The sequence below is a fragment of the Macaca fascicularis genome, chromosome 14, assembly GCF_037993035.2.
Source record: "Macaca fascicularis isolate 582-1 chromosome 14, T2T-MFA8v1.1".
In the NCBI taxonomy this organism is placed as follows: domain Eukaryota; kingdom Metazoa; phylum Chordata; class Mammalia; order Primates; family Cercopithecidae; genus Macaca; species Macaca fascicularis.
In genome coordinates, this window is record NC_088388.1 from 46,181,233 (window position 1) to 46,208,708 (window position 27,476).

Sequence of the window (27,476 nt, forward strand, 5' to 3'; positions counted from 1 at the left end):
ATGAACAGAGAAAGGGAGAAGAAGCCAATCATACTCATTCACCTGAAACGAGGCTGGCTCTGAAGCTGACTTTAGAAATAGAAGGGGAGAAGATTGAACTCCAATTCAAATGCAGAGTTGGAATTAACACTGAGACTGTGTTTTGTGACTTCAAGTTATGCAAGATATTACCTGACAGAGGGTGAAAACATTGTGGTACCTCTTTGAGTTTTCACTGCAGGGAAGAAGAAAACACTGAGAGACAAAAATGAAATCGTGTTCTGCTCATTCTAAGAGTTATGCTTGATTAAAATACACAGTGAATCAGGATCCAGGAGGAGCTATAATGGCCCTGGGGTGATTTTTTTAAAAGACAAAGCAGAAAGGACAGGTCTGCCTTGGTGACACTGTGGCAGTAGGGCCATGTGTGGACGTCTTAGCATGATGCTGACAGAGAAGGTACCCTTCTTCTGGGGCAACATTTCACAATGCCCACCCAAACCTTTGCACCTCCTGACAGGGAGGTGGGGAACATTATCAGGAGAGGTGGGACCTATCCCCGAGACCTGGGCCTCCACCCTAGGATACTCGTGGACCAGCTGCCCATAAGCCTGAAGACTGGTTTTTCTGAACTACCAATCTCAGCAGATCATCAGATAAATACCTGGGATTCCATATCAATGAGGGAGAAAGGTTAAACTTCCTTAAAGGAAGGGAGGGCAGGTAGGTTATCTCCAGGAGGCATTTTTTGTCTCCTAGATAAGAAAATGCAGAATGAGGGCATTGTTTCATGATGTGACGGGTATTTCTCCAACCACTTCTTCTGTGGGAACAAGACTATCCCCGCAGTTTTGCCTGCAACCCCCTCACTGAGAGAAGTGCCCGCTTTGCAAAGATGGGCAGGTTCTTACTGAAGTTGCTTCCTACCTTGGGGACTCCCCAGCCTTCTAACCTTCTTCCCCTGCATGGCTCCCTGGGCACACAGACTTGTCAACACCTTTCTAAACAAGATGTGTGGTTTCCACATCTCTAACGACAGACCGCAGTCCTCACTTCCTCCGCCTGAACCCCCTCTTCTATTTCACTCAGAACAAGTTTGATGTCCGGCTGAAGGAAGCATATCCAACACTACTTAAGAAATTCATGCTAGAGTGGTTTGGGGTTGGCACACGGCAAAGCCTGAGCATTTCTGATGAGCTGAAACATGTTGTAGGAAAGAGGCCACTGGAGACCAATGCGTGACTTCAGCTCTGCCACCTGCTTGCTGTGTGTCCTTGGGCAAATCAATGCACTTCTCTGGGTCCCAGTTTCCCCATCTGTCAATGGTACAGGTTGGACAGAAAGATCCTTTCTAGCTCTAACAAACTCCAGTTCTGTGAAATCCACTCTGGCTTAGGACGCTGCACTTTAGCTTGAATTTATGACCCAGACAACTATTTGAACACCAATTTGATATTTCTTTCATGGAAAAATGAATGTCATTCACAGGGTAATAACCAGGAAGTCAATTCAAACCCAGGACTAACAGGAAGAAAAACACCCCACGTCTCCAAACTTGCTGAATTTAATTGTGTTTACACAACACTGATCTTATACCACTCCAGACACTAAGCTGTGAGTGTCTGTTAGCTGAAGCCAAAGAGCCTGGATATCACAATCCTAAATAACAATTGTAGAAAGCCCAGTAACTTGTAAAGAATTAGCAGGAAAGAGACATCATCTCCTAGGTAAGTCCTTGGAGCTTAAGAAAATTTGAGAGTGGGGTGCTCGGACTTCCCAATGTGAAATTAATATCTTTTAAAAAAAGATAAAAACAATCAAGTCCCCAAACTTCAACAAGCTTTCCGAGAGTCTGTTATAAGCCTGGCCCTTTTAGGCCCAGCCCCCAACCGATGCCAGCACTGACGTCAGCTCACTGTCTCCATAGCCGGCAGCTCTGGGAGCTGAACTCACTAGATCAATGAAAACATCAACCATGCCAGACGTGCCTGCCCTGCTCCAAGCCTGCCAAGGAGCCAGGGGTTCAGGTGCAGAGATGGGCCATCTGTCATTAGGCTCTGCTGTTAATTGCTGTGCTAATGAACAAGGTTTGAACTGGAGGCACAAAACGCACATGCAGATTTACACACAGCTCTGTAGTACTGTGTCCCATTCCCTTACAAGCTGGCACAGTCTCTTGGACACAAAGGTAAAGGTGGCCAAGTGACATCACGCACACAGACATTGCATAACCCAATCGGCAGATACTCCAAGTGGCAGATGTGCAGAATTTTTCAGCCAGGTGCTCATTCCTCCAGTCATCCATCTATTCAACAAATACTGGCTTTGTGATGGCCACCATGTCAAATGCCAGGACTCCAGAGACGACAACAACAGGGTCCCTACCCTCAGGGGATCATATCCTACCAGGGGAGATAGAGAGATGAACAAACAGGACAAATACAGGTTGACAAGTGCTAAGAGAGAAGTCAGAGGCTGTGGGAACAGAGAGGAGGAGTATCTAACCAGCCTGGGGTATCTGGAAGACTTCGTGGAGGAGGAGAAAACACCTGGGCTAAATCTTAAAGGAAGACCAGAAGTTACCCAGGGAAAGAAGTGAAGGAAGACATTATACACAGAGAGGCCAAGAGGTAAGAGAGAACCTCAGTGTCTGGGGACACAGGGAGTCAGATACAGGAGGCTCAGAGTGGGCGATGGGAGGTGAAGAGTGAAGATACTGGGGAGAGTGAGGATGCTGGAGAAGAAGGTGGGGTGCAGATGGTGACAAGTCCTGAAGAGCAATTGCTTTGCAAACCTTGATCAAGCTCTTGCAATGTGCAAGTGATGGCATTAAGTCAATGTGAGGGCCCTTGCCCTTATGGCACATGGACTTCCTAGAGGAGAAAGTAGAGTGGCTCGGAAGAAGAAATGTCACCAGACTGAGTTAGTCAGAGAAGGCCTCGCTCTAGAGGGAGGCCTCTAACTTCAGGCAGAACTTCAGACAGGTAAGTCAGTGCCACCACCCAGATGTTTTGTGTATGTTACCTCTCCAAATCAATGAGGACATGACATCTTCCCATTTTCCAAGTAAGGAAACTGAGGCCCAGAAAGCTTAAATAGTTTGGGAGCTAGGAAGTGGAACAGGAAGGATGCACTGTTCCTGACTCCAGAGCCTGTGCCCCGTCCATTTCACCTTGCTGGTCCCCAAGGTCTTCCTGGTCAAGGGAACAACCTGACAAGCATGGGGAAGGCATGTGGAAGGCACACAGGAGGACCGGGCAGTAGGCAGTTTTCACTGGAGAAGGGAGTTTGTGTGGAGGAGATGGGGCTTTGAGTCTGGAGTGATAGTCGACAAGAGTGGCACAAGCTTCAGCTTTGAAGTCTAGGAGCCCAGGGACAAGCGAGGTACCCCCTCCTGGCTTCAGATTTCTCACTGCAAAATGAGACCTAACACCTACTTCCTCTGGATACATTCTCCGATGAGAACTCAGTGAGATAATGTGTCGCGTGCTTAGGAGATGGCCTTACACCTTGTGAGTCCTCAACTGTGGATGATATGATTATTTTAATCAGCAGCCATCATTATTCCCAATAATAATACCTGCAGGTAAGACCCCGGAGGTAGGTTGGGGCTGATACGTGCAGGACGCTGAGCTCCAGGCAGGCATGCCATCAGGATTCTGTTGACATTGGGGAATTACAGTGACAGTTCTTAAGAACAGACGTGAAATAATAGCTTGGACAGAGTTTGTTCTCTTCTGCAGAATAACACAGCAACTCCCTTACTCAGAAGTGCCATGATTTTTCTCCTATGCAGAAAAATTGTGTCACAGTGAAGAAAGGCATGTCCAATACTTCAGATGCTGGCCACAAGGTGCCAGTGGGGGTGAGAGTGACTGTCTGAAGGCTGGACACACACCAGTGGCACTCCAGTGGTGAGGAGGCTAAGGAGGGCCTCATGGGCTCCAGCGGGGGCCAGGGGCACTCTGGATAACCCCAGCTGGTGAGGAGGGAAGAAGGTGGGGTCACTGCTGCTGGCCCCTTACTGCTGACTCTGTGAGCCTCTTGAAGATGTGAGGCCGCATCCTCTAAGCTGTTTCTCACCCAAAATCAGAAACCTCTGGAGGCCACACTCCTGTAAACACAGAAGCAGATGCTCCCTGGACCACTTCTCTCTCTATCAAAAATAAAAATAAAAAAATAAAAAAATAAGGCAGTGGACTCCTCCTCCAGTGGTGGGCTTGGAGACAGTGAAGGGAAGGGAATGCCTTTGTGAGGGGTGCACTGTGGCTTCATTTTGAGCCTGCCTCCTACCCTCTTGCTGTTCTGCAGAAGAGGGAGGCTGTGTGGTGGCTTCCAAGTGGCACAGCTGCCCTTGAGGAAGACAAGTGGGATCTGGTGTATGTCGGGCACCAGCAGGTCCTTGAGCTCATTTACTGTCTTGTGACCTCTCTATGTAGCAGGCCTTATCCTCACTTTACAAACATAAAAATGTGGCCCAAAAAGGGCAAATGACTGTCCAAGCCATGCAGCTAGTAGGCCACTGAGCTGGATCCAAACCCATCTGCCTAAATTCCAAAACCCCAGTTTTAGCCCCTGCCAAATTCTGCCTCTCAGAGAAGAGGGTGGGAGAGAGAGTAGTTGGCTACAGTTCTTCACAAAAGTGATCGAATGATAGTGGCCAAAGAGAAAGGAAGGGTCCAGAGGACCCCTGGTCCGAAGCCACGCAGAGGGACAGTCCTGGGTTTGCGTCTCTGCTGGAGCGACCATTGGCACGTTACTTATTCCCCCTGATTCCTGCTTCCTCATCTGGAAAATGGATCTCAGAGGGCCTATGTGTAGGGTGGTTGTGAAGATCAGACACAAAAGACTGAAGCCCTTGGACTTCAATAAGTGCTCACTGATGTCAGATATAATTATTGGTTATTATTACAGAGCTGTAGATAGGATCAGGGGCTCCTCAAATATTCCCACTAACACATAAGATAGGTCAAGAATGAAACTGTGCGCTGCACAGGGCGTGAGAATTTTCTTTTCCCTCCCTGATAACTGGATCCTTTATTGCTGAGCATTTACGTACATTATCTAATTTCATCTTACCCATAACTCAGAAACTGAATGTCCCATCACTTACAGAGCCAGCTCCGATTTGGCCGTGGATTCTAGAGCCTGTGCTCCTCAAAGCTTGGCTCTCTGCTGCTGTGGCTCACAGCTACCTAGGACTTGGAAACTGGCCTCTGGGTCCATGGTCTCCAAGAGGAAGCCTGGTGTCTCCTCACAGCCCCCTCAGCCTCCTCTCAGAGGGTCTGCCCAGCAGTAGCACGTGACTCAATCACTCTTCTAAACCCAGTGGCAACCACTGGCTACCCACTATGAATGGCCCAAGTGGAAGACTTCTATCCTGATGGAGAGAGGCAGGGTTCAGCTTGGAGTGTTTGGGTTCCCAGGCCCATCACCATGCCCTGCCTCCTGGTCAAATGGCTGTTGGACCCAAATGCAGGCTTGCAGGGTCCAAATGAACCAGGTAGGCAGGCACATGGGCCTTCTTAAAAAAATCCCAAGGCTGGTCTTCCATTCCCTCTCCATCAAACCACTCGTAGTCCACAGCGCGGGCCAGGGGAGCTGTAAAATCCCCATTTGCCACAATTAGCAGATGAGTAATGAAATGGTAATGGCAGCCAGCAGTGGCCTCTGCTCTCCCATGGCCCATGCCCCTGCCTTCTGTGAGTGCCAGCTTGGGACTGAGACCAGCAGAGCACCTGGTACCCAGAGGTACCTGGAGACACACCATAGGGCTCTCACTTGGCAAAGTGCATCTTCCTGTTTCTGCCTCCTGAAATCTGAGCTGTTTTTTATTGTTCCTGGGGAGCTCATGCCCTCTATGAGAAGCCTTAGCTTAGGGTCTCCAAAGATAGGGTAAAGTAGGGGAGCAGGCCCTAGAGGATGGGAAAGGAGGAAGGAGGGAAAGGGGGAACAGCATTTGCATAGAGCCTGGGGCAGAAAGGAGCTGTCACTGAATGGAAAGCAGGCAGCATGGCTTAAATACACAGTGAGGTACAGGTTGGGGAGGCAGAGACAATCGGATACAATGTGGTATGGGACAGGGAGGCATAGACAATCAGGTGGGCCGCACAGGCTATGGGGAGATTTTTGCCTTGGGGTTGGCAGGGCATCCCATGGCTTCTCCCTTCTGCCCTGGCAAGTCGTTTAATACTTTTCTAGTTTTCAGCAGCATTTTAAAATTCATCTGTAGCTGGTCGTGCGTGCCTGAAAATGAGCTGGTGTCAGCTCTTGGGCTGTTGTCTGGTAAAATGCCCGAGAGTGTTTGTTTACAAGTGCATCGCAATAAGAGGATTAGAGGCAGTCATATCCTTCCAGTGGTCCCTGTGGTCAGCCGCTGCCTGAGCGTGGAGGAGAGTCGTGCTCTGGGCGCCCTGCCAGGAAACCCTCTGTCTCCTTTGGTCCAGCAAAGAAAGGACCTCAGTGCCCTCAGGCCCTAACAGTAAAGTTAAAGAAAGCCTGGGCCAGAGAGAAAGCGTTATCCCTCAAAATGCTTCCGTCTTGCTCAGTTAATCTAATCTGCTTTATGTAGTACAAAATAAACACAACCCTAATTAGCAGGTTCACGCTGCAGCTGAATTCTCAAAAGTGCTTCACAGATTCCAGCCTCAGCATTCCCAGAGAAGGGCCAAGATCTCCCTGAGAGGCCCAGTTGGTGTTTGTGGAATCAACACTACTCTGGTGATCACACAGTTTGCCTCACTTTCTCCATGGAGCTCTTTGCTAAAGGACATTCTCCTCCAGGTCAGTACTCCAGCCAGCCAGCCTCAGCCTGGGGGATCTGCTTTAATGAGATGGGAGGGGTAACAGGGTGTGTTGACGTGTTGGGCTGAATCTCAGCTAAGGCAGGGGCAGACTTCCCGAATGTCAAACCTGGAAAAGGGGTATTCTCTCATTCCTTCATTCACTCAGCAACTAGTTATAGAGCACGCACTGTTAGGTGGCAGAGGCAGCTACAACTACATCATCAGGGTTCAAACCCTGGCTCTACCATCTCCCAGCTCTGTGGCCTTCAGCAAGGGACTTACTGCTTTGTGCCTCAGTTCTCCACCCATAAAATAGTGATAATGAAAGCACACATGTTAAAAGGAAATGTCAAGGTTAAATAGGCATAAAGAGTTAGGACAGCACCTGGCACACAATAAGCACCTTACAAGAGCCCAGCCTGCACAAAGGAAGAACTGTGCGCTTGCCTTGTTCATCATTTTATCCAGGCACCTGGGAAGCCTGCCCCAAGAGACCCAGTTGGTATTTGGTGGCAGAAGGCAGGTGTTCCATGAAGATTTGGGGAATGAATTAATAAAGTTGAGTGGTTGTTCTTCTTCTTATTGTTGTTAATATTGCTTACTTCAGGCTGCTATAACAAAGTACCATAGACTGGGTAGCTTATAAACAACAGATACTTATTTTCACAGTTCTAGAAGCTGGAAGTCTCAGATCAGGGTGCCAGACTGGCCAGGTTCTGGTGAGGGCCCTCTTCTGGGTGGCAGACTCTCATCTCATCGTTTTCGTTTCCTCATACAGCTGAAAAGGTGAGGGAGCTCTATGGGGTCCCTTTTATAAGGATGTGAATCCCATTCATGAGGGCTCCACCCTCATGATCTAATTACCTCTCAAAGGCCCCACCTCCTAATCCCATCACATTGAGGGTTAAGATTTCAGCATAGGAATTTTGAGTAGGGGCGCAAACACCCTGTCCAGGGCAATTCTTATCATTATACTCTGTTAGCTCTTACACGTCACGCCAGGAACACAGGAGTGAATAAGTCAGATGTGACCTCTGCTTTCATTTATCAGATGAGAAGAATGTTAAACAACTAATAAATGTTTGCTGAATGATCAAGTGAATCAACTAATTACATGATTATTTAATTACAGCTGTGAAGGAAAAGCCCAACAAAAGGCAGGGTGTTTTGTTCTAACTGAGGACATCTACTGACACAGCCAAGCTGTAAGGCAGACCATGGACTGCAGCGCAGTGTGGAAAACAACTCTACATCTGGTTGGAGGTGGAGTAACGTCCAGGCTGTGCACAGACAGATGGCAGGTGTGCAGCTGCACTCAGCATGGGATAGAGGTACCTGATCTAACCACAGAGAAGGGGTGGGTCAGGAGAGCTTCCTGGGCTGAATGTTAAATAACAGAATCAAAGTCAATTGAGCCAAGGTAAGGGTAGGCTGTTTCCCCTTTACTCCCTGTGAATCTCAACATTTAGCGTGGGTCTGGAACATCATAGATGCATAACAAAATATGTGTTGAATAAATGGATGGTTGAATGACTGAATGAATGAAGCTTTGATGAGATTCCCCTAGAAGTCTGTTACCCAGGAAAGTTGAACATCCATTAATCTTTCCATGCCCAAATGAAGAAATTGAAGCCCAGAAGGAAGAAGTCAATAGCCCACTCTATTCACCCTACTTCTTTGTCCCTCTTCAGCTCTGTGCTGTTGCTTGAGAGGAATTGTTTACTGCCCCAGCTATGCCCTCTTGTATTTTGACAAAGCACAGTTCTATTGCTCCTAGCAAACATATTATCTTTCTATGGCACAGGCTGGACACGATTCTACACCTCCATCATAATGCAAAGTTGTTCCCCAGTGCTATGGCTCAGTCCATGTTCAGTTTTGCAGACATGTCTCTATCAGTAGTTATCCTCAGCTATAACAAGATTATTTTCACCCATTGATCCTAATGGGCTTTCTTACCTACAAAGGGTCTTAGGGCACACCAGGGTGGGAACCACAGAACGCTGACTGAGAACCACTCCTTTAGGAGCCTCCTCTGGCTGTTTGGTGTGTCACTGGTGCCTGGTGCAATATCTGGATAAGCCTGGCCAAGAGCCTAGCCTACCTCGGGGGGCTTATCCTGAAATTCTGGAATGACTCCTGAACCTTTGATGCTCAACCACCTCCTCCTTGCAGGGCTAAAAATAATTTGGCCACTTCCTGAGAGGCAGGACTGGTGTCAGTCTGGGGTGCATGATACTGAACTAAGTGCCAGGTACAGATGGGCAATTTGTGGGCAGTTTTACTTAATCCTCTCAAAAGTTCTGCAAGAAGGTATCATCATCCTCATTTAAAAGCTGAAGAAATCGAAACTCTAGAGGTTTGGTGATTCCACTGAAGGATGTGTGAGAGTTCAGAATCAGAGGCAGAAAGACTTAGAGAGACAAACCCCACAAAGGAGGAACACCACGCCAGGGCATGCTCACATGCACAACCTCCAGGCTTTCAGCAGGGTGGCTGTGAGGTTTTGCAAACTGTGGCTCCAAAGTGATCATATCAGAGGCATGAGAAACCAAGAAAGTGGACTGTGCAGGCCAGAAGAAGGGAGTTAGCAGTGATTCCTTCTACTACTTTCTCACCAATCCATATCCTTTCTCTTCTGCAAAACCCATTTCTTTTTTTTTTTTTTTTTTTTTTTTTTTGTAGAGAGAGGGTCTTGCTATGTTGCCTGGTCTGTTCATGAACTCCTGGGCTCAGTTGATCCTCCCACCTCAGCCCCCCAAAATGCTGTAATGATAGGTGTGAGCCACCATGCCCAGCTGAAATTTCATCTTTTTAACTCTGTTAATAGCTTCATCTACCATTATCTCTTTCTTGTTTGTTCACTGAAATTTCATAAAACCCCACTGCTGACATGAATACTTGGGTATGTTGTATATAGTGACCTTGGTCTGTTGCCCAGCCTTTGGAACCTCAGGTCCTCATCGGGATGGAAACAGCAGTCCAGCAGGGAGCCCCTTGGCTTTATTGCAGTCCTCATTTCTCCTACTCTTTCTCTGCAGAGGTTGTTGAACAGTCAGAGAGACCAAAATAGAGCCAGCCAAAATTGCGAGTGCATTCTGTCATCTCCCCTGGACCCTCATGCTCCCGTCCCACAACATCAGCCAAAGGGAAATGAAACAGGGAAAGTAGAGGTGGCTCATTCTGCTTGTAACAAGGAAATGAGTTGTGGTGAAGAATTAAGCAAGGTGCACAAATTAGCACAATCCTATAGGCTGTACATAAATCAGTCTTAAAAGTGTTCACAACTTAAGCCTCTTTTATCCTCAGCTGAGAAAGGCTTCTGTGATTTCCTGCCCAAGGTGTTGTTAGTGAGGGTGGCGGTTCTGGACTTTGGGGGTGGGAGTGGTTAGGAAAGGTGGCAGTTCATTTGGTATAGTGGGGCTTAAACTTGAATACCACACCACTGGCTTAAGAAAAAAGGGGCCTAAGTCATCATGTACTTGCAGCAGAAAGACAAAAGATCCCCATGATGTGGTAGAAGCTGTTCTGAGTTCTGCAGCTCTTGGAGTCTCTTAGAGATCTCATTTGATCTCAAGTCTTTAAGTCCATCTCTACACATTGATGACATCCTAATTTATATCTCCAGCCACGATATCTTCCTGAATTCCACGCTCATATCTCCACCTGCCTATTTGACATCTCCACTTGCACATATAAAGACCTCTCCACAGTAACACTTTAAAACCAAATTCCTGCTATTCTCTCCCAAACCTGCTGCATGTGCAGCCTTTCCCGTCTCAGTCAATGGCAAGCCCATTCTTCTAGTTGCTCAGGCTGAAACCCTTGGAGTCAACCTTGATTCCTTTCTGTCACTCACATGCCTCATCCCATCAACCAACAAATCCTCCCAGCTCTACCTTCAGAGCAACCACAGTCCTACCACTTCCCACCATCCCCCTGCTTCCACCTGACCCAAGCCTCCAGCATCACTTCCTGAATCACAGTAACCTCCTTACAGTGTCATTTGTATCAGGGAGAAACTGAAAACTATTTTAGTATTCATAATATACATTTTGTCAAATAATTTTCAAGGCCTTTGTACTCTGGGTTGTCAAACTATTTAAGATGCTGCCGAAGAGCAATTAGCATCTGGGAAGATGTTCACATGAAATTACAAAGTGAAAAAAGAATATGTAGAAACCGGAAAGTGATACTGGAAAATGTTCTCTGGGTTCTGAAATTGTAGACTTTTAAATTTCTTTTTCTATGTTTGTGCTTTAAAAATTGTGTTCATGATTACGAAAAAATACAGTTAAAAATAAAATGATGGAAAAGTAAAAGACAGAAGCAGAGACAATACATGGTTGATGTAGAGGACAGAGAGGCTGCAAGTTCCCTCATAGAATATAACATTTGAGCTGTAAGTGCTGTGAGCTCCCATTTTATAGATGGAAAAAGAGAGGTCCAGAGATACACAGTGAGTTTCCCAGAAAAATAATGCCTGCTTTCATTTACTCCTGTGTACCAGACATTGTGCTATGTGCTTTATAAATACGATAATTTTTATTCTCCACACTGGCTGTGTGAGGTTAAGAATATCTCCCTCTACCACTCCATCCATTCTACAGATGAGGAGACTGAAGCTTATACAGGTTATATAATTTGCCCAGATTCACATGGCTAGTCATGTTCAGAGCTGGTAGCCAAACCCCAAAGGTCATGCTTTTAACTTCTTACTTTACAAAGTCATACATTCAGCTAGCTTGATAACCTAGATTTCCAAACTCCCAGTCACCTTGCACCATTTTAAAATGAAGTGTGGATGAGTAGAACTGAACAGCTCAGAGGCCCCCAAAGCTCCTCCTCATGCCCCCACTTCAGCCCAGAGCACAGCCTGGGCCTACCTGGGCTGCAGCCATCCCTTCCGGTTCAACTCATGAGTCCAAAGCGTTTCCCTCTTTGAAGGAGCAGCTGCTGTGGGCAGGAGACTTCCAGAGAACATGAAGTGAATCAATGTTGGGGACTGGCCTGGCGCTGGAAGTTTCTCCCAGAGCCTGGCCTGCCACCCAGAATTCTCTCCTTTGTGAGTCCCACTGAGGCAGTAAATGCATAATGGATTTAGGGACCATCTCCTAAGGTTAAATGTCAAACGTACCTTCAAATAAAATGTCAGTAATAAAAACAGCTAATGAGTTGGTCTCTCTGAGATGTGGAGAAAGTGTACTCTGGTCATTCCAGCAGCTTCTAGGCTGTGTGGAGAATCCTGCGACCTAACGGGGAGAATTGGATCGAGGATTGATAAATATTTTCACCTAAAATGTCTGTAAAAATAAGGTCAGAAAAACCGCAATGTTAAAGAGCTGCAGAATGTGTGTTGAGAGGATCTGGTGAGAAAATGTTACTTAAACCCTGGGTAAACAGAATTGTTGTTTTAGTACTGAGAACAACGGTCTCCCTCCAAGCTTGAAAATGAGAACATTAAGATTTTCCTGCTAGAGGCACCCTCCAAGACAAACACAATGCACACTGGAGCAGAGCCGTGCAAAAGCATCATGAGGAGGCAGAATAGCCCCCAGCCTGCAGGCCTAGATGCTAACTTTGGTGCAAATCTGAGCATTTTAAAAGAAAATATATGGATCAGGCTGAAATGCTGGGGCAGGGTAGAGACTGGGATATTAGTCTCCTAGGGCTGCCACAAACTGGATGGCTTAAAGGAACAGACATTTACTGTTTCACATTTCTGGAGGCTAGAAGTCCAGAATCCAGGTGTGAGCAGGTCCGTGCTCCCTCTGGAGCTTGGGGTAGAATTCTTCGTTGCGTCTTCCTAGCTTCTGGTAGTGGCTGTCAAGCCTTGGCATCCTTTGTGTACAGCTGTATCACTCCAATCTCTGCCTCTTCATTGCACAGAGTTGCCCATCCCGTGTGTGTCTCTGTCCTTTTCTTATAAAGACACCAGTCATATTGGATTAAGGGCTTACTCCACTCAAATGACCTCATTTTAACTAATTACACCTGTGATGACTTTATTTCCAAATAAGGTCACATTCTGAGGAATTAGGGGTTAGGACTTCAACACAGCTTTTTGGAGGACCCAAGTCAACCCATAATAGTTGGTCCACAAAAGAAACAAAATTAATGGAAGCATCGAAAGGGAGAGATTTACATAGTGTGCCAAGCATCTGTGTGCTTCATGGCGACAGGGCCCATGACTATCTACACCACTAGGTCCCCTTAGGCCACACCCTGGCCCAGGACACCACCCTGTCCCCTCCACGGAAATGCCCTGCTGCTGATGCACAATGGAAGGAGTGTGGCAGCCACACCACGGTGCCATCACCCTGGGATCTGACTGTGTAACCAGCAGGGCTTCCCAAAGTAGCACTACTCTACAGTTTTCCATGCAAATGGCCACTGCAAAGATTGGGGTTATTCCACATTCTACCTGCTTTTCAACACCTGTGGGTCTCAACTTTTTCTGCTTGAGAATAACACCCCTTTGAATGCAAAAACTGTGGATGACACACTGGAAGACATAAAGAAACGTGAAACACCACCAAACAAGTCAGTAAGAATAACATCATCATTGCTGCAGCTGAAGCAAGTCTCACCCTTTCTATAAAAATGGCGGGTCATCACACTTGTCATGCATGGTCCAGAAATGCATCCGCAGAAATCACAAGGTTCTAGTCACCTCCACACCGCCCCCACCCCAGCCTGGGTCTCTGTGTAGGTAGAATTATGTGTCATCCTTCTTGGGCTCCCCTGCATATTTCCAAAGCAAAGTTCTCACATATCTCAAGAAAATCAAAGGGATTCACTATTTTACTTCTTTACAGGTTGGATCCCTCTCTTTGCTGCAGCATCCAAGCCAGCGTCACAGCACAAGTATTCAATTATTGCAAAATGCAATATCATGTGCTGATCTGCTCAGTCGGGTGGCATGCCTGTGAAGGGCTGTGTGGCATGTCAGTATGAACACACACTGCTGGGAAACCCTCTCCAGCACTGACAAGGAGAAGGAGACCAAGGTATTTTCAAACATTTTCTTTTTTCCTGGCAAAGGTTGAAACAGAAAAGTGGCTTCCACCTGGTCCTGAGTTATTCAACAATTCAAATTTGTCATTTTGCCCCATTCTAGTTAATTGAGCTTTCATTCTAAGATCCTAAAATAAAATGTGAATGCAGAACAGTTACCTTGTGGTTTTAGCCTATCAGCAGGGGATGGGACCCTTCCTTTTTAATTTTTTCCCTGCCTCCCTCCCCGCCATGTAGCCTCCCTCTCTGGTTCTCCCCAGACATATGGGCCATTGGCAGTTGGCACCTCAGAGGCATTTACCATTACGGCCCACCTTGCTCAGTCTCTTCTCCTGGGGGCCAGTTTTAGTCTCTGTCTCTAATTAAGCCCCAGCCTCTGTACCCAGAATCTTCCCACGAAAGCAAGCTGCCAGCTGTAAGTTTCACTTTACAGCCCATGCAAGGCTGTTTTCCCTGAAGACAAACTGCCATCCTCCCTGCAGCCCCCAGCTCTCAGAGTTGCTCAGACACTCCCCTCTTTCCACCCCTCACGGTCCTAACAGAGCCTCCTAGGTAGACAGCTCTCCAGGGAATGAAGTGGTTTCCTCATGGGAAGGGAAACAGAGAGTTTATCTATTTCCTTTGGAACCTGTCCATGCAAAGCACTGTCAAAGACTGGGCTGGGGTAAAAAAGGCATTAGGCGGGGACCCAGAGGGCAATGTGCAGAATTCTGGCCACAGCCCCCAGAATGTGTTGTTACTGGCTATGTCCATTCTTATTTGGCAAGCAGTCTTTGCACAGGCTTTTGCTCTTCAGGCTGGGCTTGATGTATCCTGGGTCAGAAGGGAAAGGCTGGTGGCCATGCTGGATCACAGGGCCTGGGGCTTGGGGGAGGCTGCAGAGCTTGGCAGGGTTCCATCAGTGGTGCAGGCCCAAGGGAGTCACCACCAGGAACCCAGGCCTGGGCAACGAGAGGTTCTTTTATTCTGGCTTCTCCCTACAGCACCACCTGCCAGGCCAGAACAGAAAGAAGGGCGGTGGAGACTGGCAGAGAAACAGCAATTACTGCTCGGTGAGAAGTAAACAGCGTCTGCTTCCAGAGGCTTTATGGACCAGAAAGCCTGTAGGAAATAGCTCCTGCTTCCCAACCTGGAGTTCCTCACGCACTAGCCCTCCCTGCTACAATTTTGATGGTTTTTTTGCATATTTACAGAACTGTGCGACCACCATCATGATCAGTCTTAGAAGAGTTAATCACCTTTCACCCCAGAAAACTCTGTATTCATTAGCAGTCACTCCCTTTCCCCCTCCTACCCCTCTCCAACGTTAGGCAACCACTGATCTACTCTCTGTCTCCATAAACTGGTCTATTTTGGACATTTCACATAAGCCTCCCTGGATCCCAGTTTAAGCATCCTGGGGTTTGTCTGCCTGCCGGAGCCATGGTGCCAGTGGGGCTACCTGTCCTATGGGATAACAAGGCAGGTTCAAACCTTTGCCTGCTCTTCCATTCATTCCTTTTGTGTTAGTCCATGAGTCTCCTAACTGTTCTCTCCAACGACAACCACAGACTGACAAAACCTACTGACTTGGAGTCAGGAACAGACTTTGCTACTTTCTGGCTGTGTGATCCTGATGAGTCACTTGAACCTCCTGGACTTCTTCCTCAGCCTAAAACCAAGACTAATAAATCAAGTCTATCTCACTGCCTTACATGGGGATTAAAAAAGATAGAGCATGCGAACACACATTGTACATCACAAAGCTGTATGCAAATAAATATCGTGTAATTCCAGCCCTTTTTGAGTTTATAAAGAAAAGTGAAAACCTCATAATTCTAAGTACTCCCCTTCCTTGCCTCTATTCCTCTGCGTTCATTGGTCTGTGTGCCTATTACACAGCTGCCAAGGATAACGCAAGAGACCCAGCCATGAGAAGCAAGAAGAGAAGAGCTGACCACTTTCCAGTGTCCCTAGATGAAAAATACAAAATGATCAGCCCTGGGCTGGGTAAGCTGTTGCCCAAAAAGTGCTGGCCCTGCCACAATACACAGGGCACCATGACCAATGGACTTCGGACTGGGGCAGTCCTGGGTTAAGCGCTGGCTCTGTTGTGCCATCTCTGCCAACCTAATTAACCTCCTCTCACCTGTTTCCTCACCTGTACAATTTGGAATAAAAATATTTACAACCTGTGAGGCATCTGCTAGGATAGCCTGACATAAGGGCTCAGCACAGAGCCTGGCTAATGGTAAACAGTGAATTGCAGCCACTGTGATTAATGCTGTCATGGTTGTAATGATTACTGCTGTTATCAGAGAAGGAGACAACAAATCAGTACAGAGCACTGACTCTCATGTAGGCTTTAGGACAGCGTCCACAACCTCTCTGGACCCCAGCTTCCTCATGTTTAAAATATACATAAAAATAGTACCAAACTCATAGTGTAACGGTGAGGGTTAATGAGTTCACACACATAATGTGCTTAGAACAGAGAGCTATAGATTTGTTACTGTATCTCCTAAGATGGTTTCCCTCATCCCCTCACAGATCCACAACCACTCCTGTGTTTCTTTCTCCCACATTCTCCTTTGCATAACCTCTCTTGATCCCTGTTTTCCATTTAAAATGTTCTTCTGGCATAATAACTTCTAGTTTTCCAGTCTCACCTAACAGTCTGTTTGCACCTGCAAAAGTCAAATAACTGAAACATTTGATAGATCCTCCTGGAAAATGCTAATGCCCAGTAAAAGAATGACCCCAGGAATGAGAAAAGACCTCAGACCCATTCTTGAAGGTGGGTCCCTGCCTGCTAAACCCAGCTCATAACATTTTTTTCCCATTTCCTTCCCAGTTGAATGTTTTGGGCAAGATTAAAGGAATTCTAGCAAATGTCAGGGGCTCAACTGCCCAGAGCATTAGAATAAAATTTCATTTTCTCCTTAGAGTTTTAGGGGCAGTGATTCTAAGGCTTAAAGGGGGAAACATTGATGAAATCTAAAGAACCAGCAAAAGGAAGGTGAGGCAAATGATTATCTTCTCATCTTGCCTGCTGCTACTGATTGCATTATCATTTATCACAGTGCCTGCTCTCACCTAGGAAAAACATCTTGCAATATCAGGTTGAATAAATATCCCAACCATCAGTTCGGGAATACAAGCCCAAATCAGCCAAATCTTAAGTGCATTTGCATCTAATCCCTTTATAATCCTTTCTATGGAATAGAGTAAAAGCTGAGCAAGACATTACAGCCTTCCCAGGGTGCACAGGACACACACACCCCTGCTCAAACTCCATAATGTAATTATCCAAGGTGCCTCCTTTGAGGGTTTGAGGCCCGAGCATTCAAGCTAATGACATAGCTCCTGTCCAAGATGATTTTGTGCACTTGCATGCGCACATGCACATGCACACACACACACACACACACACAAATAAACAATAGGGGACAAAACCTCCAAAGGAAAGTGAGTTGGCACAGACCTTAAGGGTTGCCTCGCTCACTCATCCCCAACCCCATTTTACAGAAGAGGACACTGAATTCCAGAGTAAGGGACTGACATGTCCTAATGCTCTGTCCTTTTTCTTTTTTGTTTCCTCATTTGTCACATGCAAGTAATTTCTTCTATATTGCAGGGTTTTTGAGGATACAATGAGAAACACAAGCCCAGATATGTGGTAGATGCTTAATAATTTTACTTTCTGCTCTTCCTTCTCAAACTACTGAGTTATGTAATAATTTTGTTTTGTTTGCTTTCTCCTGAACACTTAGTAGGACCACAATATTAAGGAAGCTAGGAAAGTTATGAAGGGCTCACCTTGCAAAGCATAAGATTTTCCCCCAGGGTGGATGGTGAGATTTTGGAGGTTTTACTTGCTAGTTCATTTATTTAACAAATTCAGAGTCAGCCATTGTTATAAGCATTTGGGGATTCAATAGTGAATAAAACATTTATTGAGAGAGACAAATCTTAAATCATTACACTCATAATCATTTAATTAAAATTCTGATTAAGTGCTACAAAAGGCAGACAGGTGACTGTAGGAGTACATGAAGGGGAACTTGGAGTCTGGAGTGGAAGATAATCAGGGAAGGCTTCCCTGAAGAAGTAACATTTACATGTAGATATGAAGGGTGATTAGGAACTCATCCAACAGTAAATGGGACTGAGAATGAGAACTGCAAAGAGAAGCCTGGGAGGAGAGAGTAGAAACATGTGCAAAGGCCCTGAGGAGAGAAGGTACCTGCCACACTTAAATAACCAAATAGGATTAGCAAGAAGTCCAATGGGCTGGTTTTGTGCTTGTATGCTTACTTGTTTTTCTTTAGTTTGGAAGAGGACAAAGGTCGGCATCAACAGAGCCCTGGGGAGGAAGGGCCATTAGAGTGAGTAGTCAATGATTCAGCCTTGACTCATCCTGACCCTGATTCTGACCCATGGATCAGGCCAGGGTAGGAGTTGCTGCAACTCCAGAGAAATCAGCAGGACAGCCTCAGGAAGAGAAGGCTGAACCCCTGAGACAGAGCAAGGCTGGTCCACAGAGCAGCCCCCATCAGACGTGCTTATTACAACAATCTCCCTCCTTCATCCCACCCCACCACTGCCCTTGCTACAAAAGGGAGCAAAGTTTCCATTTCATCAAGGACCAATCTTTCAGAGCCAATTGAAAGCCAGAAATGCATGTCTCTTAGGCTTCATGTCTTTATTAATCCTCATCCCAGGGGCACTGTGTATAAGGGTTAAAAGCCGGGGCTCTGGAGTTAGACTGCCTGAATTTGAATCCTGACATTGTCATTTACTAGCTGTGTGACCTCAGGCAAATCTCTTAACCTCTGTGTCCTGATCTATAACATGAGGATAACAGTGGACTTACTGATAGGGTTGTTATAAAGATTAAATGAGATAACGTACACAACATAGGGACATATAGGTGGAAACGTTCAATAAATGGAAGCTTTATGATGATTATAATGATGATGATTTCATTAATATCTCAGCATCATAGCAACCATGTAGTATCCATCTACAATGCTCCAGAAACTGAGCTAAGCATTTCATATCCTTTCTTTTGAATGCTCGTCCAAATTTGGTGTAATGATCCCCATTTTCTAAATAAGGAGACAGGCTCAGAGGAGTTAAGTGATGCAGCTATTTAGTGACACAGTGCAGATTCAAACCCAGGCTCCAAAAGTAGTCCACCCTCCACATTTCTATACCAAATTAACCACTTCTCATCAAAAGCCTGTAAAATCCTGTTAATTACAACAAATGAGTATGAAGTCAGTTTATACTACCTGTTCATTAATTGGCAGATTTTTTTTAACATCATTCCTTGTCCCAGGAGGACTCTCCAGGGGTCTATTACTACCATACACTTCTTTGGGGGAAATGAAACAACAGCTGGCCCTGCCAATCACCATGGCAACACTCCTGTAACTACTAGAACCATGCAACAGCAACTTTATACATACATACACATTCCAAATTTGCACTTAACTGCTATATTATGTATGTACTTGTTCATGACACCACTTGGAGCTCAGGTAGAGGTATTTTCAATCAGCTCCAACATCCCTTTCCCTCCTTGGACATTTCCAAGACCCCATCAAGCCTGGTGCAGGTAGGGAGAGAGGTTGCTGGGGAGAATAGAACATTGCCAAGCTCTGGCGCCACATACTGCACTCTGGCAACGTGTAAGTGGAAGGCAGGCATTATGGGTGTGTGACCTCTGCAATCACACAGGGCCTCATGCTCTGTGCTTGGTTCAATACTCTGCTGGCACCATCTTGAAATTCTTAATGATTTTTGAACAAGGGGCTCCACATGTCCATTTATCAGTGAGCTCCTCAAATTATATAGCCAGTTTTGGGTGAGGACAAAGCAATGGACAGATACTGTGAAGTTCCTTTCTGGGTGGCATTTTCTCTTTCTTTTCTCCTTCCTTTCAGAGCTCCCAAGGCACCCCACATTCTAGCTCAAGAGCTCTACCCGACCGAAACTCAATGGCCTTTCCTCAGGAAATCCAGCTATGCTAATGCCACCAGAACTGAGTCAGAACTCTGAACTCTACAAATACGGCTCCTCTGTATTGAGTGCGTGCTAGGTGCCAGGCACAACACTCAACTGGGACAAATATTATTTCTGATCTGGGAGATAGATAGGTACGATCAGCCCCATTTCACAGTTGAGGACACTGAGACTCAGAGAGATTCAGTGACTTGTCTAAGGTCACACAGTGCATCAAACAAAATCTGATGAGCCTTCTCAAAGGCTCTTGATGTCACCTGCTTCCAGAACATTCTGCCACTCACCCTGCCTAGGTTGCTGCCCTGCCTAACTTGAGCTCAGGCAGTTCTGCCATTTAGGGAAGACTGGCTACAAGTCCTGGAGTATGGGCCCTTCCTAGCCCCATGCCTATAGTTTCTGGCTCCTCTTACCTCTTCCAGACTTGGATGAAAACTCTCTCCAGCATGGGGTGGGAACTGGTCTCCTGAGAGGCTGCCATCAGGACTGGGTGATACAATCCTGAAGTGCAGAAGAGTTAACTCCCACTAGGAAAACTTTGACCAGTGGAAAATAGGAGTTGAGAGGGAGCAGGACACATACATTCTTTCTTCCTCTCTCCATGGACTGCTTCATGATAGTCTGTCCTTGCAGCTCATCCACCCAAGTCCCACATGTCATGCTGAGCGCTCTTGTGCAGTGACCTTCTGGGTGTCTCCATGGCTGTTTCTGACATAATAGCCATCAAGGAAACACACCACTTAATGTGGCTTCACATCCTTCTTTGCCTTACTTCCTTGTGTCTCACCTTTGCTGACATGAATTTGCATCTTCCAAATGAAACATCTCAGTTTTAATTTTTGCCCCAGGCTTTATCTTCTAGAGAAGCTAGCCTAACATACACATAGGAAGGGCAGCCTTCCCACTCAGCCCAGGGTGTGGTTGAACTTCATTTAGGCTGGATGTGGAAATCGGCCACCTGCTTTGCTGTAAATGTGATTTTTGGTTCTCTGCTCTCCCACAGCTGTAGAAATGGCCCCTACCTGAGAGATGCAGTGGCCATTCCAGCTTGCTGGCCAGCACAGACCTTCCTTCTCTCTCTCCCCATTCCATCTTCTCGCTCTCCCCATTCCATCTGTATGACCCGACCCCACCCCACCTTAAGGCATGGTTAATTGTTCAGTAGTGACACTTGGCCCAAGTTGACCCAATGAATCTCTTCCTCTCTTGGGATTTTTAAACTCAGGACTGAGTGATTCCATCTCGGCTTCTTTCTACATACTCTCTCCAAAACCACGTACCCAGTGTCTACAGCTCTAAGAAATCCTGGGAGTGGTCAGTGGCCATCCTTTCTGTTATATGGATAATGTCAATCTTCAGCGTGAGAGAAGAATTCCACCAATATGCAGAGAGAAACAGAGGCAGGAGCTACAGAGAATGTCCTAATGGCAGTCTCAGGTATGTGGCTTTCTACATTCCAAAGCTTAACTGCTCTTCCACCCTCCCCAAGGTTCAGCTGCTCTGTGTGCTCACACAGTAACCTCCATTAAATGTCTCTTGTGGCCTAATCCTATTCTAATTATGCTTCTGCCATTTGTGACAGACGGAAGCGCAGCTAGCACAGTGTATTCCACTGAGGGGTGAGAAAATGGGGAGATGGGAAGAGGCTAAGTTTTGGACTCCAAAAGGTCTGGGTTTCAATCTCGAACTCCATCACTTTCTATCAGTGGACCATGGACGAGTCATTTAGCCTCTCTGTGCCTGAAGTTCCTCGTCTGAAAATTAGAGGAATAACATCATGTTTCAAGCCAGATGTGAGGACTGAATTGGGACCAGGTTTACAAATAACATGCTTAGCACAGGGCCCACACACAGAAGCTGCTCAAAAATGTGGATTACTTTTTCCTGCCTTACATGCCAGGGTAAGGGGATATCCCTAAAGGCAGGCTTTGCTTCAGCCCCAGACCCCACTTGGTTGGATCAGAAAGCACTGTTGGTTACTATAAACTGTCCTAATTCCCAGCACTTTGGTAGGGGAAAACAAGACCTACGGGCCTTCCCCAGAAATCAGAGTTTCATAAACTCTCATCCCTGAAGCACACGTCTCAGATAGGATAGCTCCACCTTTCACACTGGACTGCTCTGAAAATCCTCAAGACTGGTCACTCAGCTTGGACTTGAATATGCCTCCTAACAGGAACCTCCCTCCCTCCCCAAAGCAGCACATTCCATGTTTACATAACTCTGACATGAATAAAGGATTAAGTTTCCCTGCTCCATCAGGCTTGGAGTCTTTGACAGATTGGAAACTCCAGATTTCTATGACAGTAAGATTGAAGCCTTGAAAGATCTTAATGTCACCATCATGAGCCTAAAAGAGATCTTTGAAGAAGATACTACATGGATCATATGGCAGAAGCACGTTTAGTTTTGTACCAAACTGCCAAACTGTCTTCCCAAGTGGATATTTCATTTTGCAGTTCCACCAGCGATGAATGAGGATTCCTGTTTCTCCACATCCTCACCAGCACTTCGTGTTGTCAGTCTTCTGGATTTTGGCCATTATAATAGATGTATAGTAGTGTCTCATTGTCATTTTAATTTGCATTTGCCTGATGACATAAGATTTGGAACTTCTTTTAATATGCTTATTTGCCATCCATATATCTTGGTGAGGTGTCTGTTAAGGTCTTTGGCCCACTTTTTAATCAGGTTGTTTGTTTCCTTATTGCTGAGTTTTAAGAGTTCTTCGTATATTTTTGATAACAGTCCTCTATCAAATTGTCTTTTGCAATTGTTTTCCCCACTTCTGTAGCTTGTCTTTTCATTCTCTTTACAGTGTCTTTCACAGAGAAGAAAATTTTAATTTCCAATCATTATATTCATTGACATTCACCTCAAAGACTTGAAAATTATGTCCATACAAAAACCTGTACATGGATATTTATTGTAGCTTTATCCACAATTGCCAAAACTTGTAAGCAACCAAGACATCCTTCAGTACGTGAGTGTATCCATTATCGTACGTTCAGACTATGGAATGTCGTTCAGCACTAAAAGGAAATGAGCTATAAAGCCGTGAAAAACATGGAGGAAACTCAGACACATATTACTAAGTGAAGGAAGCCAATCTGAAAAAGCTACAAATTGTATGATTCCAGCCACATGACGCTCTGGAGAAGGCCAAACTATGGCGACAGTAAAATAATCAGTGTTTCCTTGGGGTAAGATGAATAAGCAGAGCACAGAAGATTTTTAGGGCAGTGAAACTACTGTGTATGATACCATAATGGTGGATACTTATCATTATACATTTGCCCAAACCCATACTGGGAACAACAGCAAGAGTGAACCTAATGTAAACTATGGACTTTGGGTGATTATGATGTGCCAATGTAGGTTAATCAGTTATAACAAATATGCTACTTTGGTGATAGATATTGATAATGGAGGAGGCTATATATGTGTGGGGGGCAAGGGGTATGTGGGAAATCTCTGTTAACTTCTGCTCCATTTTACTGTAAACCCAAAATTGCTCTAAAAAGAGGTCTATTCAAAAAGGCATTATATAACTCACTTTAACCAGGACCATGTTTACACAGTACTTTGTGTCCACACATCATGATCATAAGATCAAAATCATGTTGGAAACTGAAGAAAGAAAATTACATGACAGTCTTCCAATCCAGAGACAAAGTCCAGCTCCCATCTCCTTGAATTCTGGTAGGTTCCATGCCTACTTCAACTAACACAATATGGACACTGCCAGTTTCCAGAGCCAGGACTTATGAAGCTGGCAGTTTGTATTCTCCGCTATTTGAAATACTGTCTCTGGGAGCAATGAACTCCAAACCCTGAAGCCACCATGTTAATGTGGCTGCATGTAGGTGTTCCAGCCAATAGTCCCAACTCATATGTAAGTTGCTTTGCTGGAGGGATGGCTTGAAAGCCTGCCTGAATTTCTGACCACAAAGTTATATCATAATAAAATGTTATCTTAAACTACTAAATTTTGGGGTGATTTGTTATACAGTAAGAGATAACTGAAACAACCTTTGTCCCATCCAACAGATGGGAAAATAGAGGTAGAACGAGGTAAATGACTTGCCTAGATAGCTGGGCAACAAGTGAGCCTGGACTCCAAGACTTCTTATTCTTAGCCCCATTTTTCTACTTCATCTTAATTGCACTATGAAAACCTATAGCCATCATCAGCAAAGCATACTCGCCTTTAGTTTTAACTAAGGTAACATTATCTGGCACTTCTGTAGCCTGGTGTCAGTAGAGTTCTTTGGCTGTGTTCTAAGTGCTGTATGTCCATTTACTTATTTAATCCTCAGAACAATCCTATGAGGTAAGTGCTATTATAATCTCTAAATTATCAATAGGGAAACTGAGGCACAGAATGATTAAGTAATTTGCCAAAGGTCATATAGCTGGAGGGAAGCAGAGCAGGGATTTGAACCCAGATATTTTTGTTCCTGAGACCATGTGCTTAATTACTGAGGCATATTGTTAATCAAAAAACCTAGGGTATCTTAGATCTCTTCCATTTATTAGATCTCTTCTAATAGAGATGATCTGAATTCACGGCCACTATGTGTGGCTCAGTGCCTCATATGGCTTCCACCATGAGTAATTTCTAAAAGGTCTTGAGAAGCTTTTAGGAGACTTGAGAACCATCGATTGTTCACTTACAACATGGAGCAAAGCTAAAAAGGATATAAATGCTTTGTATCCAATTGGGTGCAGCATCTTTTTGTCTGCCTGAAACCCCAACAGAGAAGCCAGGGCCACCCAAAGAATGCCACAATTAATTTCCCAGAGCGCAATATTGCCTGTGGGAAGAGGAGGCGCCGGCTCATTTCTTATTCATGAAGTCACACTGCCAAGTTTCATTTGCATGAAGTAATTTCTGCTGCTGCTACCCTACCATAAAATAAATCCTTTTCTCCTACAGTATCTAGTATCTTTACACTAAGAGAAATGAGTAAGCAATATGTGCTATAAGAACACAACTTTTAGACCATTTTAATCAGAAACATGTCTGTAGCTAGCAATAAGTGATTTTATAGGAATATAAAATCTTTTGGGCTCAACGTACTCAAGGGCAACTCTGCCTCAAGGTCTGTTTTTGGGAATGTGTTTAGCATTTCTTCCTGCTTGACCAAACTCTGAGGTTTTACAACCAGAGGAGTTGTGGAATTATAGCTACTGTACCATCGTCCAGAAAGAAAAAGAAAAACAAAGAAAGAAGAAAGGGAAGCAGGTCAGTAGCCAACCGAATCCTAATTAGATGAGTTACTAGAAATGTAGATGACTTCATGTATATAGAGAGAATAGTGGTCCTGCAAAGATATCCACACCTTAGTTGCTGGAACCTGTGAATATATTACACTCAAAAGGGACTGTGCAAATGTAATTAAGATTAAGGACCTTGAGATGGGGAGAATATTGTGTATTATCCAGGTGAGCATAATCTAATCATGTGAATCCATAAAAGTGGAGAAACTTTCCCCACTGTAGACAGTCACAGAGAGATGTGATTACAGATGAATGCTCAGAGAGAGGCAAAGTTGCTGGCTTTGAAGATGGAAAAGGAGCCATGAACCAAGGAATGTGGGCACCCCCTAGGAGTTGGAAAAGTCAAGGACACAGAATTTGCCCCTAGAACACCGAGAAAGAAACACAGCCCTTCCAATGCCTTGATTTTAGCCCAGTGAGACCCTGTCAGACTTCTAACCTATGAAAGTATAAAATAATAAGTTTCTGTTGATTCAAGCCACTATATTTGTAGTAGTGTATTACAGCAGCCATTGAAAATTAGTATACTTTGTATGGAAAGATCTTTGCCACTCACTAGCTGTGTGACCCAGCCTGAGCAACCTTACCCATCAGAACTAGCATTCCTCAGGGAATCAGAGCAAATTAGATAAAGCATCTGAAAGTTTTATAAGTCTCAAAGGGCATTGCAGAGATAAGATTTTAATATCATTAGTATTGTTATTCCAGTCAATTATACTTTGTTCAAGGGATAGCCCAGGAGGGATGGCTGGAACTTTCTAGTTCATAATTCTTAAACATAATTTAAGCAACTAATACCATCTTCCTCCTGACCAAATATTTTTCAGAGGTGATAAAAGTAAATTTAAAAAAAGACAAGAGGGTGCTTAATCATTTCTTCAGGACACTTTTCAAGCTCTATCTTGGATAGTAATTGGGGATGGGAATGGATATATCAGCTTTTTATTGCCACACTAACAGTATGTTACAAACTACCCTGAAAGTCTGTATCTAAAAACAAGAAGCATTTATTTCACTTATGAGTCTGTAGCTCTGTGATCTTGGGTGGGTGTGGCTGGACACTGCTTGCTCTGGCTCAGCTCATGCTTATGACACGGTCAAATGACTGTTGGATGACTGGTCCCTTCTCCACATGCCTCTCACCCTCCACCAGACCAGCCTGAGCAGCTTCTCATGGCCATGGAATAGGAGCAACAGTGGAAATGTGCCAAGGTCTTTGTAAGTCTCTGCATATATCTCCTAAAATACCATTGGCTAAGACATGTCACTTGGCCAGACTTAGAACCAAGTGGTTCTTTAGCAAAAGAAAATGCAAAGTGATGTGGCAAAAGGGCATGGGGAGGATGTGTGTGTGTGTGTGTGTGCGCAGTTGTGTGTGTGTGTGTGTGTGTGTGTGTGTGTGTGTGTGTATAGAATCAGGGCCACTGATAGAGTCAATTTACTACAGAGAAAAGCAAAGGAAATTTGCTTTATTTAAAATTTATTAAGGGCCTACTGTATGCTAGGAACTCATCTAAGGGATAGGAGATAAATATAATCTACCCTATGCAGGGAATTTATATTCTAATGGATTGTCTGAGATGAGTGCCTAAGGGGCAAAAGAGCAACATTTGATGTGCTCCTATAACCTGCCAGGCCTGGGCCAGGCACTGACGATATAGCTGTGAACCTTATATTATCACATTTACTCTACACAATAACCCTGAAAGGTGGGTGTTATGCTTATCCCTATTTAATAGGGAAACCAAGACTCAGCAAGGTTAAGCTGTCTACATGCCCAAGTTCAAGATACAGAGATACATCTATCTCATTCCAAACCCCAGATTCATTCTGCTACACTCTGGAAAGCATTCCTTCACTGACTCAACAAATATTTAAGTGCCTCTGTTGCAGGCACTGTTCACCTCTCCTTAGAAATGACTCACAACATTTCTCCCTTGGAGTATCTGTCAGATTTCACCAACTGCAAACAGAATCCCTGCCCTTTCCCACCTTGACTGCTGTGTGTGGTCAGCATGGTTAAGAGATGCTAAGTAACTCCTTTAAAAACAACAACAACAACAATAACAACAACCCTCTAGCAGGAGCAATTTATTATCATTACTGTAACCTCCGGTTCACTTCAATCTTAGGTTCCTGGCCTTTTATTTATAGTGGTTTCAAAAAGGTTCCACGTCATTAATTGCTCACCATTTAGGCCAATTAGGTGAGGTTAGAACTTCAGGGTAAATCAGCCCACACAGGTGGCAAAGGCAGCTGTGCCCGCCTGGTGTACTGGCTCTGCCTTTTAAGAAATATAATAGTCCAGAGGTCGTATGAACAGGTTGGTTGGGCTGTATGGCTCGCATAAAATGAATGAGCTATAGACAGATGTTGACTGTGGACTGAATTTCAACAACACAGACT

At 45.0% G+C, this 27,476-nt stretch overlaps 1 protein-coding gene and 1 long non-coding RNA gene across 3 annotated transcripts in view; one reads left to right on the forward strand and one right to left on the reverse strand.

Annotated features, from left to right (window-relative positions):
* The window catches only part of NAV2 (neuron navigator 2), a 767,244-nt gene that overhangs the window by 578,774 nt on the left and 160,994 nt on the right, over window positions 1-27,476 (reverse strand). The window lies entirely within an intron of this gene.
* On the forward strand, window positions 17,348-23,768 carry LOC135967263 (uncharacterized). The gene is made up of 3 exons (XR_010581250.2): window positions 17,348-21,224; window positions 22,050-22,178; window positions 22,606-23,768. It is a non-coding gene; the product is annotated as an uncharacterized lncRNA (long non-coding RNA).